This window comes from Haematobia irritans, chromosome 2 (genome assembly GCF_050003625.1).
Source record: "Haematobia irritans isolate KBUSLIRL chromosome 2, ASM5000362v1, whole genome shotgun sequence".
NCBI lineage: Eukaryota > Metazoa > Arthropoda > Insecta > Diptera > Muscidae > Haematobia > Haematobia irritans.
The window spans coordinates 125,780,236-125,796,398 of NC_134398.1; the positions used below are offsets into that span (position 1 = coordinate 125,780,236).

A 16,163-nucleotide genomic window follows, 5' to 3' on the forward strand; every position below is an offset into this window, starting at 1 on the left:
GTTGTTCTTTACTTTAAGGAACATTTGTTTACTTCAACGACGTTCGACTTTAACAGTGGAAGGAAAATTTCAAAGATTCTTGTCCTAAATTTAAAGAATAAAATTTGTGAAGTAAATTATTTCAAAGAAATTTGTCCTTAATATTGTGTATATTGCGTGTCCTAAAATTTAAGTTCTATAATTTTTCATATAAGGTCAATATTTTTTCTATGTGGGTCTTTTTTTATATTTTTATATGCTATCCTGATTAAAACATCATATTTTGCATAACACTTTCAAACTCTTAGATCTCCGCTGGAGTCAAAAAAGTTCCTCTGCATAACTGATCAGTTGTTTTTGTACAAATTGACATACTGATTATAAAAATATCGCGCCCAATGTGCAATGTTACCCGGAGCCATGGCCATGACCATCACCAGACACTCCAACAGCAAACACTCGACAGCGATGCGAGTCTTCTTTTAAAACTTTTGCAGCTCCGACTTCGAAGTTTAGTTGCCTACAAGAACAAGACGGGTTAAGATCGAGTTACGAAGAACGAACGGACAACGACAAGTCTTTGACAATAAAAAAGAAAGAAAAAAGCGAAACAAAAATACAAACGGTAGAAATTTAAAACCTAAAGAATCGTTATTGTCTGTGGCACAGAGAAGAAAAAGCTAATACACAAACACACAGAAGAAAAGTATCTGCCCCAACATAACAAAAAAAATTATTAAGAATCTCGGATCAGGTGAAGCATAAGATCAAAGCAAGAATCGTTAATAACAAAATTCTTAAAAAGGTTTTTGTTTTTGATTTCGAAGAAAAGTCATCGAAGCGAAACGAACAACTCACGTGTCTTATGTGCATCTGTGAGATAGTCGGTTTGTCTAAAACAAACCCCACAATAATTCCTGCATTCATCGTTGAAGCTTCCCGGTCTCTTTGTGTTGAACGCTCAAAATGAAAGCTAGCGTGAATTATACCGCCGTGAAAATTGTTTTAATGGCATTAAATGCTTCTACATAAGGGATTACATAAATCGAAAAAAGAACGATGATTATTTAACAAAACCTTGAAAGAAAGCAGAATACAAAAAAGAAACCATCAACATCAGTGTTAATGTGCAATTTTTAAGTGAGAAAAAGTGCTTGTTGAGAGTTTCAACTGAAGTCAGTGTTTGAATTTGAAAAGTGAATGACAGTGTATGTGTGTGTGTGCATGAAAACAAACCTTGATTACTTGGACACTTACACAGTCCTTACAAAATTCATTACGATCGCCTATGTGAAGTTTGGAAAAATATAATTGTAAGTAGTTTGTATTAAAAGTCTGCTGTTATCCTTTATGATTAAGGTTATTAAGATCTTGTGTTCTTCTCACAAGGTTAGGAATTAAAGCTATGCCAACCGCCTTGAATAAACACAAACAAAAATTTACTTATATAAAAATGTTGACCTTCACTTAAGCATTATGGTACCCAAGCTAAAGTTGCCGCTTCTTTAAAATAAAGAGATGTTTATAAAACAACCCAACTAGAAATCTATGGTCTGTATATTCAAACCCCCTATATTTTTTTTAGAAACAAAAGGGTTAATGTCTTTAAAAGACGATTGCTATTTTTTCGTAGTATAGAGGACTCATTTCGCCGATACAAAGATTGTTTTATTTGCCCAAAAGTTGACAACCTTTCCTTTGAGGGCTTTTTGTCCTTAAGGTGGGAACTATATTCGATTTTCCATCCATAAATGTGGTGTTCTCGGTTACCTTTTTGAATCAATTAATTTTAAAATAGAAAATTGTACGCATTCAATGCCTTTACAATTTTTCATCCAAGTTTTCTAACGAATCAACACTAAACATCTTTTCATTCAATGTGATGTCGAAAGCTTCATATGGCCGCATTTTCTGTAAAATTTATAAAATTTAAATTTTAAGATAAATTGGCTTTAGTCTTTGGCTTGTCATAAGCGGGAAGTTATGTGTTTAAGCATCCGCTGCAACGATTTCTCAGTAGTTCTTCAGATGTGATGCTAACATATTTCAGTATATAGGATTGCGTTTAAAAATTAAGGAAAAAGCAAGAGTAGCTTAACCAACAGAGGAAAAGTATATTTGTCAAATTTATTTGGGCAAAGCCGTATAGACTGCAAGTTGGTTGGATGGCAGCGTTGCCAAGTGATTTTTGATTCTTCTCCCCAAATCTTAAGAAAAAAAAAATTGGTCTAGACATTTTAGGAATGTAAATAGTACAAAAAGGGGTCCAAAATTTCGTGAAAAAATCTTGTAGTTAGAAATTTTAAAAATTAAATTTAACACAAATATATATATATATATATATATATATATATATATATATATATATATATATATATATATATATATATATATATATATATATATATATATATATATATATATATATATATATATATATATATATATATATATATATATATATATATATATATATATATATATATATATATATATATATATATATATATATATATATATATATATATATATAGAGAGAGAGAGAGAGAGAGAGAAGAGTTTTCTTTTCTGAGAAACGAGATTTTAGAAAAACTTAATTTTCTTTTGATGCTAAAATATGGTATTTTGAAGTAAACAAAAATCATTAGATTAGATTTGCTTAAGAAAATACTTTATAACAAAAGAGAATTTCGTTTTTCTAAAATTTGTCCCTGAGAAAAGCAGGCAAAACAAAATAATTCAATGAATAAATTTTTTAAATCAAATTAATTAAAAAACGGGTTATAAAGTAGAAATAATAGAAATAAAAAATAAACAAAAATTAAATGTACTCGCCAAAATTGTAGGGTAATTGACTAAACCCAAAGTGAATTAAAGGGTGATACGGTCAAAATTTGGTCAAGGGAAAACGCGTGTACATCGGTGAAATCGTTTATTTAAAAAATCAAATTAAATTTCTTTTTTAAGTTCAATTAGAATAAAATTCAGGACAAATATTCAGTTAGGCTTTCGCTTTTCCAAATCCGAATTGCCGGGCCTCACGCTTGACACCTGTCATCAGATTTTGTACAGCCACCTTGTCCACCTTCTTCGCCGCAGAAAGCCAGTTTGCCTTGAACGTCTGCTCGCCCTTAGTAGTTTTTTCGGTCTTCTTTAGGTTCCGCTTGACAATAGCCCAGTATTTCTCAATTGGGCGAAGCTCTGGTGTGTTGGGAGGGTTCTTGTCCTTGGAAACCACCTGCACGTTGTTGGCGGCGTACCACTCCATGGCCTTTTTACCGTATGGCATCTTGCCAAATCCGGCCAAAACAGTACGGAACAACCGTGTTTCTTCAGGAAAGGCAGCAGACGTTTATTCAAACACTCTTTCACGTAAATTTCTTGGTTGACAGTCCCGGAAGCTATGAAAATGCTGCTTTTCAAGCCACAGGTACAGATGGCTTGCCAAACCAGATATTTCTTTGCGAACTTTGACAGTTTTATGTGCTTGAAAATATCTACTACCTTTCCCCTTCCTTTTGCCGTATAAAACTCCTGTTCCGGAAACTGCTTGTAGTCGGCTTTGACGTAGGTTTCGTCGTCCATTACCACGCAGTCAAACTTCGTCAGCATCGTCGTGTACAGCCTCCGGGATCGCGCTTTGGCCGTCGTATTTTGTTTATCATCGCGATTTGGAGTCACTACCTTCTTGTAAGTCGATAGTCCGGCTCGTTTTTTGGCTCGATGCACGGTTGTAGAGGTTAGGGTTTTGCTTGAAACTACCGCCAACTCCCTTTGTCGTCTCAGCGGCTTCCGGTTTTCGATTTCCCCCCGATCCAGACTTCCTGGCTGTCGACAAACGTTCCCCAAACACTTTAATTACATTTGATTTGGCAACTTTTAGCGATTTTGCCAGCTTTGCGTGCGAGTAGCTCGGATTTTCGCGATGCGCGATCAAAATTTTGATACGCTGCTCTTCTTGCTTGGACGGCATTTTGACAACTGAAGAGTGAATTCCAAAATCAAAATAGGAGCAACATTCTACAGGTTTTCAGGTTTTTTAAATGCAAAATTGAAAGAAATACGTCAATACGCAAAACTTAAATTCAAAAGTGAATAGTATCTTATATGTATCCTTTCTCCACTTCTTTGGCTTGGAATCAGTACCAAAATCATTAGTGTAAGGACAAAGCCTTTGGAAGCGGGCATGTTTTTTTTTTTTCAGTGTAGTAAACCAAAAATAAGTATATTATAAAATTTGTATCCACATTAGAGAAAATTTAAGAATAATCAACTTGTTTTCATGAACTAACATAAACTTAAAATTAACCAAAATTTCCACTCTTGTTGAGTGCGTACTAAAATAAACTGATTTCGACAGTTTCGGTCTAATGGATTTGGATTTCTCATATTCATCCTCCACACAGAGTTTGCAAGAACATGCAAATGTTACATTTTTTTCTAGGTCTGTCGACACAATATTCCATTCTGTGTCGCTTATCAAATTTGTGAGAGGAGATTATCCACAGGTAAAAAAAATTCATTATTTCGTTAAAATTGGAATGGAACCCAGATACGTTGTACGTAAGGCGGGTATGCTAACAATTGCACCAGCAAGGTGTCTCCCTATCCAAAACTAAACCATGGTGCAATAGTTAGCATGCCAGCCTTGCATACAACTAGTTCTGGGTTCAATCCCAGTTTCGACCGAGCACTAAAAGTGTTTAGCTTTGCTTTATCCACTCTCAATAATGCTGGTGACATTTCAGAGCATAGCAAATCTTCTCTAAGTGATATCACCACTCATTCATCGCCTGAGGCAACGCCTAAGTGAACTTTAAATATTGAACTGCTACTATACACCCTATCCTAACATGTGTGCAAAATATAACCTTTTGCTAAATTTCTGGACAATCTTAAAAAATACTACAATGAAACCTCCCAAACTTCAATCCCAGTTTCGACCGAGCACTAAAAGTGTTTAGCTTTGCTTTATCCACTCTCAATAATGCTGGTGACATTTCAGAGCATAGCAAATCTTCTCTAAGTGATATCACCACTCATTCATCGCCTGAGGCAACGCCTAAGTGAACTTTAAATATTGAACTGCTACTATACACCCTATCCTAACATGTGTGCAAAATATAACCTTTTGCTAAATTTCTGGACAATCTTAAAAAATACTACAATGAAACCTCCCAAACTTGGACCCTTTGAAAATCGACTACCTGTCAAAAGTGGACAATTGTAGTGAGATGTTTTCTATATAAACACATACAAATTAACCTCTTATAACTTGAGACTCCCAAAAGTGGACAAAATGTATGCATTTTGAGTATCCACTAAATACTAAATTTTGTGAATACTGCTTAATAATTGTCACCAATATTCTGAGACGACGATAATATATTTTTCAAGGGTCCCATTCCAATACTTAATGATATATTTTTTAATTGGACTTTAGAGTTGTTTTCATCTTAGTTAGTGTAGGGTATTATATATTTCATTTTTGAAGCAATTTCACTTAAAAAATTGATTGGATCAACTAATCTAGTTATATTATCAAACAAGTCTGTGTACTGAATGCTAAAGGGTGGTTAAAATTTCAAGGGCCGATGTGGATTTTGAATAAAACACAAACTATTTAGGAAATTATTGTACTTTCATTTTATTATGATATATTGGCATTACTCAATTATGTATGGAACAAAATATCGGGCAAATGGGCGCCGCGACCTCGGTGGCACACCTTCATCCGATGGTCCAAATTTTCGATGACGCTGAGGCATAATGGAGATTCTATGCCGTTAATATGCCGAATTATCTCATCCTTTAGCTCTTGAATTGTTGCTGGCTTGTCGACGTACACCTTTTCTTTCAAATAACCCCAAAGAAAAAAGTCCAACGGTGTCAAATCACATGATCTTGGCGGCCACTTGACATCGCTATTACGTGAGATAACACGGCCATTGCATTTGTTGCGCAAAAGAGCCATTGTTTCGTTAGCTGTGTGGCAAGTGGCACCGTCCTGGTGAAACCACATATCGTCCACATCCATATCTTCCAATTCGGGCCATAAAAAGTTTGTTATCATCTCACGATAGCGAACACCATTCACAGTAACTGACTGACCTGCCTCATTTTGGAAAAAAAGGCCCGATGATGCCGCCAGCCCATAAACCGCACCAAACAGTCACTCTTTGTGGATGCATTGGTTTTTCGACAATCACTCTTGGATTCTCATTCGCCCAAATGCGGCAATTCTGTTTATTGACGAATCCACTGAGGTGAAAATGAAGATGATTTTCTTCGAAAATTGATCATCCACTGTTGCCATTTCGTGGAACCATTCTACCCATTCACAACGTCCATGGTTCAAATTGAGTAAGTCTGAAATAGAGAAATGCCAAATAAAATTCGGAAAAAACTTGGCGTTTAGGTGTGGTTCATATTCAACATCGGCCCTTTTTAACCACAATTTAACCACCCTTTAGTTACTTTTCGAATGGCAATATGGTTTCTGAACTTTTGCCTAAACTTCTAGATAAGAGCCACAAATGAGCCCTATAAATAACTCTTTAATAGCCTCAATCTTACATTTCATTCATTGGTATCATGCGTTCAATAACAGCCCCCTTTTTAATGACAGAACCAACCACGCCTCCTTCATCAATATTATATTAATAAGTTAAGCTGTATAGTAAGTGGAGAATATAGGCAATTTGTTACTCTGACATTATGATAATCGATGATAATGCGTTTTTGATTAATACTAAGTGTTGCCAACAATCATGGCAAATCAATTTACTCAAGCAGCAATGCGATGACCAGCATAACTTCTAAATACCAGGTTGCGTGTCCTGCTTAAAGAACTATTAACAGCATCAAATGTTGAGCAAACATTTTTTATAGATGCGCTTACATCGATATTAATTACAAGCTTCTGCACAATAGCTGACCGAAAGCATTTATCGTCGACATCATTCCTGGTAACAGCCACACGCTCACTAGCACTATGCCATGGTTAAGTACCATTGGCTTATTTGGCTGGCGTAAATACGAGCTGATTGAAAGGTTTTTAAGGTAGTGCCCTCTTCTTGAGAATCTGTGAGGTCTTTAGTTTAGTCTCTTAAGCCTTAGGCCATGGTGGATGGATAGGTAAAATACTACAGTGTGGGGTTGTATCTGTACAATGCTCTATGAAGAATGATTCATTATAAACAGCTTAGGATAAGGTTTTTCTTGCAGTTTGTTGCTTAAGTCTTTTGTTTTAGTATAACCTCATATGGGATATTCATTTAGGGTTATTTTCATATCAGCTGAAATCCAAAAGAAGACATCTTCAATTTTTTGTTTTCGTATTCAATATAAATATACTTTTTCTATACTATTTAGTAAATTCATTCCCAAACTCTTATCTCATTTGTGAATGGAGTAGTATACTCCGATTCATTTTTAATTTGATTTTTCCCTTTGGTAAAAGATTTAGTTTTAACCTTCTTTTTGCTTATCGTTTATTTTATTCTTTCTGGCGTTGTTTGACGTTTCATTGCATGTCTCCTTGTCTAACATGCATTTGCATGTCAGAGTTATTTTGCCTGACACTCGTTGTAGTTATTTTTGTTTTTGTTTGTTCCTTTACCTCCTAGGCTGTTGAAAGTACATACTCGTTGACTTTTTCCCTGAATATTGGCGGAAACGTGTTACATTGTTGTCTTACAACTTTTGCGTTTGAGAATTAACCCAGCAACCTAGCTACGATTTAACATTCTCCAGGGGTCTTCTGTAGTAGATGGTATGAAATGTGCAGGAATATTTTAGTACTATTCTTAATTTTATATTGTTATATCCTCGCAGAAAATTATAAAGAATTGATGTTATTATAAAATATTATCGAAATATAAGCTTCCAGTAAAACTGTGAGATTAAAGGGTGTTTTTGAACTATTAACTGTTTGACAACACTGATTTAAACTGCTGACGCATGTTTCGCGTTTTATTTCACTGTCGAACATCTCCAGTTTGTTCCTTTATTTCCAGAGCTTTCAAATTTTTCAATTCCAGCTTCGGAGTATATAAAATTTTCCAAAAGTTACTCTCCATGTGCAAAAGATTACAATAATTCCATCTTTGTAAAATTTTTAATTCTTATACTCGAAAACATCAACCTTTATATATTATTTATAGACAAATGGAAAATATTCAATTTTTACAAAGAAAATTTGTTTCATAATTTTTTTTTTTGTTTTTTATACCCTCCACAATAGGATGGGGTATATAGGGGGATGGGATTTAAATTATAGGGACCGTACTACCGATAAATTAAGATGTCATACATTTTTCTGAAATATCCCAGCAAAAAATACTTCTGCAGTAATAGTTTAGTTGCACTTTTTGGTATAAAATAAAGTAGGCAGTGCATCCATACTGCATGAATCGGTGGCAATAACGTAAACGAGTAATCAAACTAGTTTATGACCATTCCTTTACGTTATTGCAACCAATTCATGCAGTATAGATGCATCAAAGGTAGTGCTGTTTTCCCTAACGCCAACAATGCTATACTCAAGATTATATACCACTTCTGAGCAATATTTCTATTAAAATGAGAAATTATATCAACGCTATTTAGAAGCTGCTTTAAATCGGGACATCGCCTACAAAATCAGCGCTGATTCGGTTGTTTTGTAAGCACTTGGTACTACCCCTCTCCCTTACAATCCTTCTGAAATAGTGCTCCATTTTTCGCTGGGTTATGTTTTTTTATACCCTCCACCATAGGATGGGTTATATTAACTTTGTCATTCCGTTTGCAACACATCGAAATATTGCTCTAAGGCCCCATAAAGTGTATATATTCTGGATCGTGGTGAAATTCTAAGTCGATCTGAGCATGTCCGTCCGTCCGTCTGTTGAAATCACGCTAACTTCCGAACGAAACAAGCTATCGACTTGAAACTTGGTACAAGTACTTGTTATTGATGTAAGTCGGATGGTATTGCAAATGGGCCATATCGGCCCCCATATAAACGGACCCCCAAATTTGGCTTGCAGATCCTCTAAGAGAAGCAAATTTCATCCGATCTGGCTGAAATTTGGTACATGGTGTTAGTATATGGTCTCTAATAATCATGCAAAAAATGGTCCACATAGGTCCCTAATTATATATAGCCCCCATATAAACCGATCCCCTGATTTAGCTTGCGGAGCCTCTAAGAGAAGCAAATTTCATCCGATCCGTCTGAAATTTGATACATGCGGATATGGTCTCTAACAACCATGCGAAAATTGGTCCACATCGGTCCATAATTATATATAGCCCCCATATAAACCGATCCCCCGATTTGGCTTGCGGAGCCTCTAAGAGAAGCAAATTTCATCCGATCCGGCTGAAATTTGGTACATGGTGTTAGTATATGGTCTCTAAGAACCATGCAAAAATTGGTCCACATCAGTCTATAATTATATATAGCAACTTTGCCTCTAAGAGAAGCAACTTTCATCCGATCCGTCTGAAATTTGGTACATGGTGTTAGTATATGGTCTCTAATGACCACATAAAAATTGGTCCACATCCGTCCATAATTATATATAGCCCCCACACAACCCGATCACCAGATTTGACCTCCGGAGTCTCTTGGAAGACCAAAATGCATCTGATTCAGTTGAAATTTGGTACGTGGTATTAATATATGGCCTCAAACACCCATGCACAAATACGTCGAAATCGGTCCATAATTATATATAGCCCCCATATAAATCGATCCCCAGATTTGTCCTCCGGAGCCCCTTGGAAGAGCAAAATTCATCCGATTCGGTTGAAATTTGGTACGTGATGTTAGTATATGGTATCCAACAACCATGCAGGAATTGGTTCATATCAGTCCATAATTATAAATAGCCCCAATATAAACCGATCCCCAGATTTGACCTCCGGTGCCTTTTGGATAAGCAAAATTCATCCGGTCTGGTTGAAAATTGGTACGTGGTGGTAGTATATGTTATGATATTTAACAACCATGCCAAAAGTGGTCGATAACAGTCCATAACCAAATATAGGCGCCATATAAACCGATCCCGATATTTGGTTTTGGAGCCACTTGGAGGAGCAAATTTCATCCGAGTCAGTTGAAATTTGCTACATTGTGCTAGTATATGGCCAATAACAACCATGCCTAACTAGGTCCATATCGGTCTATAGTTATTTATAGCCCTCAGATAAATCGATCCCCAATCACAAAAAATTGGTCCATATCAAGTTCATAATTGTATATAGGCCCCATGTAAGCGACCCCCATATTTCAATTCTGGCTCTCTACGTACCGTGAAAAAGTCCATATCGATTCGTTATTATTTGTAGACTTACCTATACATACCTTTTTGGTCTAATATATACCACGTATGGACTAACTCACAACTTAGAAAACGATGTTAAGAAGTTTTAAGATACCACAACCCAAGTAATTCGATTGTGGACGACAGTCTTTTGTGGAAGTTTCTACGCAATCCATGGTGGAGGGTACATAAGATTCGGCCTGGCCGAACTTACGGCCCTATATACTTGTTTTTTTTTTTTAATTTTTCTTATAGCTCTTAAAAAAAATCACCCTTTATATCTATAAACAAATGGAAAATGTTCAAATTTTCCAAAGAAAATTTGTTTCATAATTTTTGTTTGTTTTTTTTTATACCCTCCACAAAAGGATGGGTTATGTAGGGGGATGGGGTATACTTACTTCCATATTCTGTTTGTAACGCATCGAAGTATTGGTATCTGGTCCCATAAAATATACATATTATTGGTCGTAGTGAAATTTTGAGTCAATCTAGCCTGCCGGTCCGTCCGTCCATCGGTTGAAATCATTCAACTTCTGAACGAAAGAAGCTCTCGACATATTGATGTAGAAAGGATGTTATTGCAAATGGACCGTATCGGATACCTTTAAGGTATAGACGCCATATAAACCGATTCCCGGATTTGATTTCTGCAGCTTCTTGGAAGATAAAATTGCGTCCGATTCAGTTGAAATTTGATAAGTGATGTTAGTATATGTCTTCTAACAACTTTGGAAAAATTGGTGCATATCGATCTATAATTATATATAGCCTCCTTATAAACCGATCCTCGGATTTGATTTCCGGAGCATCCTGGAGAAGAAACCACCAGTATGGAAAATTTTGATTAATTTTAGAAAATTTTGAAAAAAAAAAATTGTAACATATTTTTTAAATATTTATCTTTCTGTTTGGTTAATTTGTGTTTATTTTCTTTTGTTAAAGTTAATTTCCCTGAGGACGGACAACGATGGTGTTCGAAATATTGGAAAAAAATTAAAAATAAACCACTATAAAAAACTAAGATTTTATTTTGTTTTATTACAACATGATCTCAAGCCTTACAAACTCTACGCCGATTTCATAAAAATAAGCAAATATATTTCGACAAACTCAGAAAAACTTATCAGACAAATTTTATTTTTTTCTCTGGTTAAAGAAAATTTCGTAGATTGAAGGAAAAAATCGGACACCGCTATTCCGTTCAAATTTAGATATAACTCCCATTTATTATAATTGCTCACTGCTACTTCGTTAACAAATGCAATTCACTTTTTTTAATTCACATTGAAATTATTTGTACTGTCATTCAATTACTTAACTATCCGCTGACAAGAAAGTGAGATCCTTCATAAAAATATTTTTCTGAACTTTTTGAAGTACATTCAATCACGGAATTATTTAAAGCAATACATTTTTATTTTAAATTTCTTCAATCAAGCAAATGGCAATATAAATCACAAACGCCACATAAAAATTAGAATAGTTCCAATTAAAATTGATTTAATTGATTCAGTTAATTATTGGGATTGATTATATTAATGGCATTGTTTTCTTTGTTTGTTTGTTAGTTAAATTTCATCCAGTTACAGAAGGACCGACTGACAATTTCAAAGAAACTTTGAATGCTCAACTGCACTTGTTATAACGTCCTCGATGAAATTTATGAGCACATTCTCCTATTTCACAGCCTATAGCTGCATTTCTTTCTATTTTTTTTTTTTTTGAGTGGATAACTTTGGATACTTTTTTACCATTTTGTTCTTCGAAAACATTCACATATTTATAGTGTTTACTTTTATTTATTTGAAGTGTAATGGGTTACGTTCTACAGTTATTATTTACAACAGTCACTGGACACGTATTTCGTGTGTGTGGTGCAGCAAAAGGGAGGTGGATAGTGTCGGGAGTGTCTTGGGGCTTCATTGTTGTATATTTGCAGTGTGGCTGGCATATGAAAAAATCTAGTTTGTGTCTTAAATCTTTCGTTTTATTGTTTTTGTTATGTTCTACCTTCCTTGGCATATTTTTTATGTTTCATTCTTTTTTCATTTGGTATGGGATCGATGATGATAGCATCAGGAATACGAAGCTATTGTGTATCATATGGATGTGGTTATTTTCGCACAGCAAGTGAAATATGAGCTATTTCATATTTGTGTTTGTTATTCGGTTTTTTTTTTTGTGGACATTTTCATTGAAAACTTCATAAACAAGAAATGGGAAACTTCTACTCACGATACATTTAGTCTAGTCGCAAATTGTGTTTGTTTTGGAGTTTGCAGTTTTGAAGCGACAATGTTGTCGAGTCGTTTCTAAATGATCGTTATTAATTTAATTGGACCTGCTCCAAATTGATAAAAATCTTTCAAATAAAGAGTTTTTCCCGAGAATTTTTCATAATACTGAGAACAGCAAATTACTTAGGATTGTGGTGAAACCTATTGCAAGGAGTCCCAACATAATATATTTAAAGTCATAAGAAAAATAATCTTAATGACACGTATGAGGATACAATTAGACAGTGGGATTATTGCTCCTGATATAAAGTTTTTTCCTTGCCCAAAAGCCGAAACAGGCACTTAACGTCCAAATGCATGATTTTTAATTTTACAATTATTATTCGAGCTTTTATGGACTAAATTAGATTAAAGAATTTGATTAATGCAGTCATTGAAAAGAAAATGCCAGATACAAACCTATACACGCCTAAACTGTACATGTTTCGGTTCGAATGAACCTTTCCACAGCCCTTAGTATAGATCTGGCTGGGATAGATAACTCAATTGTGGGCCCTTTATGCTAACTGCTTACGGAGAAAACATCTAGGAATTTTCCTCTTACAAATTGAATCATCTTTATTCCCATTGTACATCATCTTTTCATATAACTACAAGTCCCTTTTCCGATACTTCCGGCTTACTTAGACTAGTCAGTACATTGTGATACCACATGTGGTGAGCTTCTCTTTCATCAATGAGTGCTGCCTGATTTTATATATAGCTCGCCGACAAGGGACTACATCAGAAGAAAACTTTCGTATGATTCCAAAAAATAGTAAAAATAAACTACTGTTTGGTTAATATGGTCATTATTTGGCACAGATGATTTTTTCTTTAATTTTAGTTCATTGTTTTTTCTATGAGAGGCTGTAATTTCGTTAATTGCAGATAAAAATACATCTGGTCATTAAATTTTCCTGGTTTTAATGACGATTTATGGTTTATAGTTTATTCTTGCTTTATAGTTTATTCTTGCTATAAAACAGTTAACCTTTTTTCTATGTGAACTGAGTTCAATTTGTATTAACAAAGTGGGAACAAATCTACAATATGAAATCGTCATTAATTTTGATGGTTTTAACTTGAGCCGAAAAATATAAAAAATAGGTGGTGTCTTTCAAGAATTTATTTTAAAGACGCTGAAGAATGTGTGCTAGAGAATCATAAGGTCGACTTCTTGAATTTTTGAAATTGGAAATGTTAACTTTTAGAATTTTTTCTCAAATTTGGAAATGTCGAATATCAACTATACGATTTTTGCAAAAGCCGAATTTTCGAAAATTTTCGAAGATTAAAACGTCGTCCTATATGTATAATAATCAAGTTTGATTAACATACACTGAAAAAAATATTTTCGTGAGGCCAAAGATTTCATGTCCTTAAAATACGAATACGAATTTTGCTTAGCAAAGAAGGCACGTTTCTCAGATATAAAGCTTTTTTCCTTGTCCGAAAGTTGATAAACTTTTCAATGAAGTCGTTTTTTTTCCTTATAATTAAGTGATTCGAATTAAAAATGGGTTAACATGAAAGAAAAATTTATTGGACTAAAGTCACCTTGACTTTAATAATTCAGAAAAATTCCTTAAAATTAATGAAATTGTATTTAAACTTGTTGTCTGTTGTCTTTTTGCATATTTTCTACAAAGCAAGAAAGTGTTCAAGAATAGGACATGTTTTTTAACACTTTATTTTAAAGACGTTTTCAACTTGAAACATAGCATAATTTCGACTGGAAGTCGGGTCTGAATTTCAAAATTTATGTTGTTGTTAACACGTTTGTAAAGAACTTTGATAGCGTATAAAGAAAAACACTCGAAAAAACGGACAATTAAAATTTGCTTCCTAGAATCAAGTGCATAAAACTCAAAATTAAAAGAGAATTGTGTGTTAAATTTGTCCTTACTTAAATTCTCCGCATCATTAGCTCGGAATCAATACCAAAGACCTTAGAGTAAAGACTAAATCTTTGGAACTGGGCATGCTTTTTTCCAGTGTATGCTCGATTAGTCGATTTGACCAAATTTCCACGAAAAAATCAAAAGTCAATTATTCGAATCTGAATATTACAAAAAAAAAAAAATAAACTTCGACAGTTTTGACAAAAATTCGATTGATCGAGTGACAATTTTCGACTTTAGTATCCCTAATTTCTCTGGTGCGGTCGCTTGGCTTCGCTGAATAACCAGAAGTTACATGGAGATAGATGAAGCGATTTTTTTGTGTTATAATACAAAAAAAATTCAACATACTTGAAATGCTTTTCCAATTGATAATTGTTGTTAAAAACGAGCTCGAGGTCTGGATGATTAAATTTTATTTATTCAATATTTCGTCTTTTCATTGAAAGACTTCATCGGGAAAATTTTTCTGCGTATACAAATAGAAAAGAAAATATATACACAATACATTTAAATACGTACAAATTGCATGTTACATTAAAAACACTCACGAAAAGAACAAAAATAATACACCAACTGTAGAGTAAATAGCTAACGACGGTGTCTGTTGCATTACTAACGCTTACTCTGCTGCGCTTTGCTTTTTCTAATGAGATTTCTGTAGCTTTGCGCCAAATTGTCAGTGTCTGTCTTATAGTTTATTCGCTTCTGTGTTGGTGTATTGAGAATGTGCAACATCTCCAGTGTAAGTCTCTTGTTGTAATTACTCTCACACTGTAATGTTTTTTTTTCAGTCGGAAACAATTGTTTGACAATATCCAATTCAAGTATAATCTCATTTTTAATACAATATTTTTTTTTCTGAGTATGTAGTTGGGGGGTATAAAAAGCTTGCCCGGTTCCAAAGATTATCCCCCATGCTCCGAAATTTGTAGTGGCAAAATGCAAAATTTTCGTTTGCCCATAATTTCTTAACCCTAAAACTTTTATACTTAAATCTTGGCAATATATATTCTCTTTAATGAGAAGTTTAAATTAAAATTGTACGTGAGTCCGTGAGTATCTCTATTTTTTCGTTACAAGAAAAATAAGTTCTTGCGATTTGCGATTCCGAATTTTGGAACATGTGGTATACCTTTACACTGTCTTTACACTAATGATGATGGTATTCATTTCAAACGGAGAACAGACTGTGTCCATTTGACAACGATAAAATGACACCATGCGTTCTCAAAACAAGAACCAGCTTTCATGATTTAGAAACGTAAAGGTTATGAATTTATAAAAAAAATCCGCTACCGTGCCTAAGAAAAATTAAAGACGTGAACGCCCATGGACGAAACGTTGAACATTTCGTTTTGATTTTTCGTGAATGTTTCCGTTTCATTTTGTTACCGTTCGTACATGATTTTGGAACGAAATTGTTTCTATTAATGTACCTTGTTCTTTTGTAACTCCCCAAAAATGTACCACACATCACCAACTAAACGTATATAATGTTTTGATGGATGTGCTTATTTGTTAAGTATTCCCTCAGAATGTATAACGCATCTATGTATTACCCTTTCGTCTATTACCATTAAAAATAAACTAAGTAAAAGACCGTTAGAAAAATCTTGTTCAAGATATTCAAATGCTACTTGAGAGCAGATGAAAAACGACCAAGAAACAGACAACGAAAATTTTAG

General features: G+C 34.2%; 1 protein-coding gene across 1 annotated transcript in view; it reads left to right on the forward strand.

Annotated features, from left to right (window-relative positions):
• The first annotated feature begins 522 nt into the window (after window positions 1–522).
• Window positions 523–16,163, forward strand: part of LOC142226215 (uncharacterized) — a 72,505-nt gene continuing 56,864 nt past the window's right edge. The window contains exon 1 of the mRNA XM_075296108.1: window positions 523–1,292. The gene's annotated coding sequence lies outside the window, so the exon portion shown is untranslated. The remainder of the gene's footprint in view (window positions 1,293–16,163) is intronic.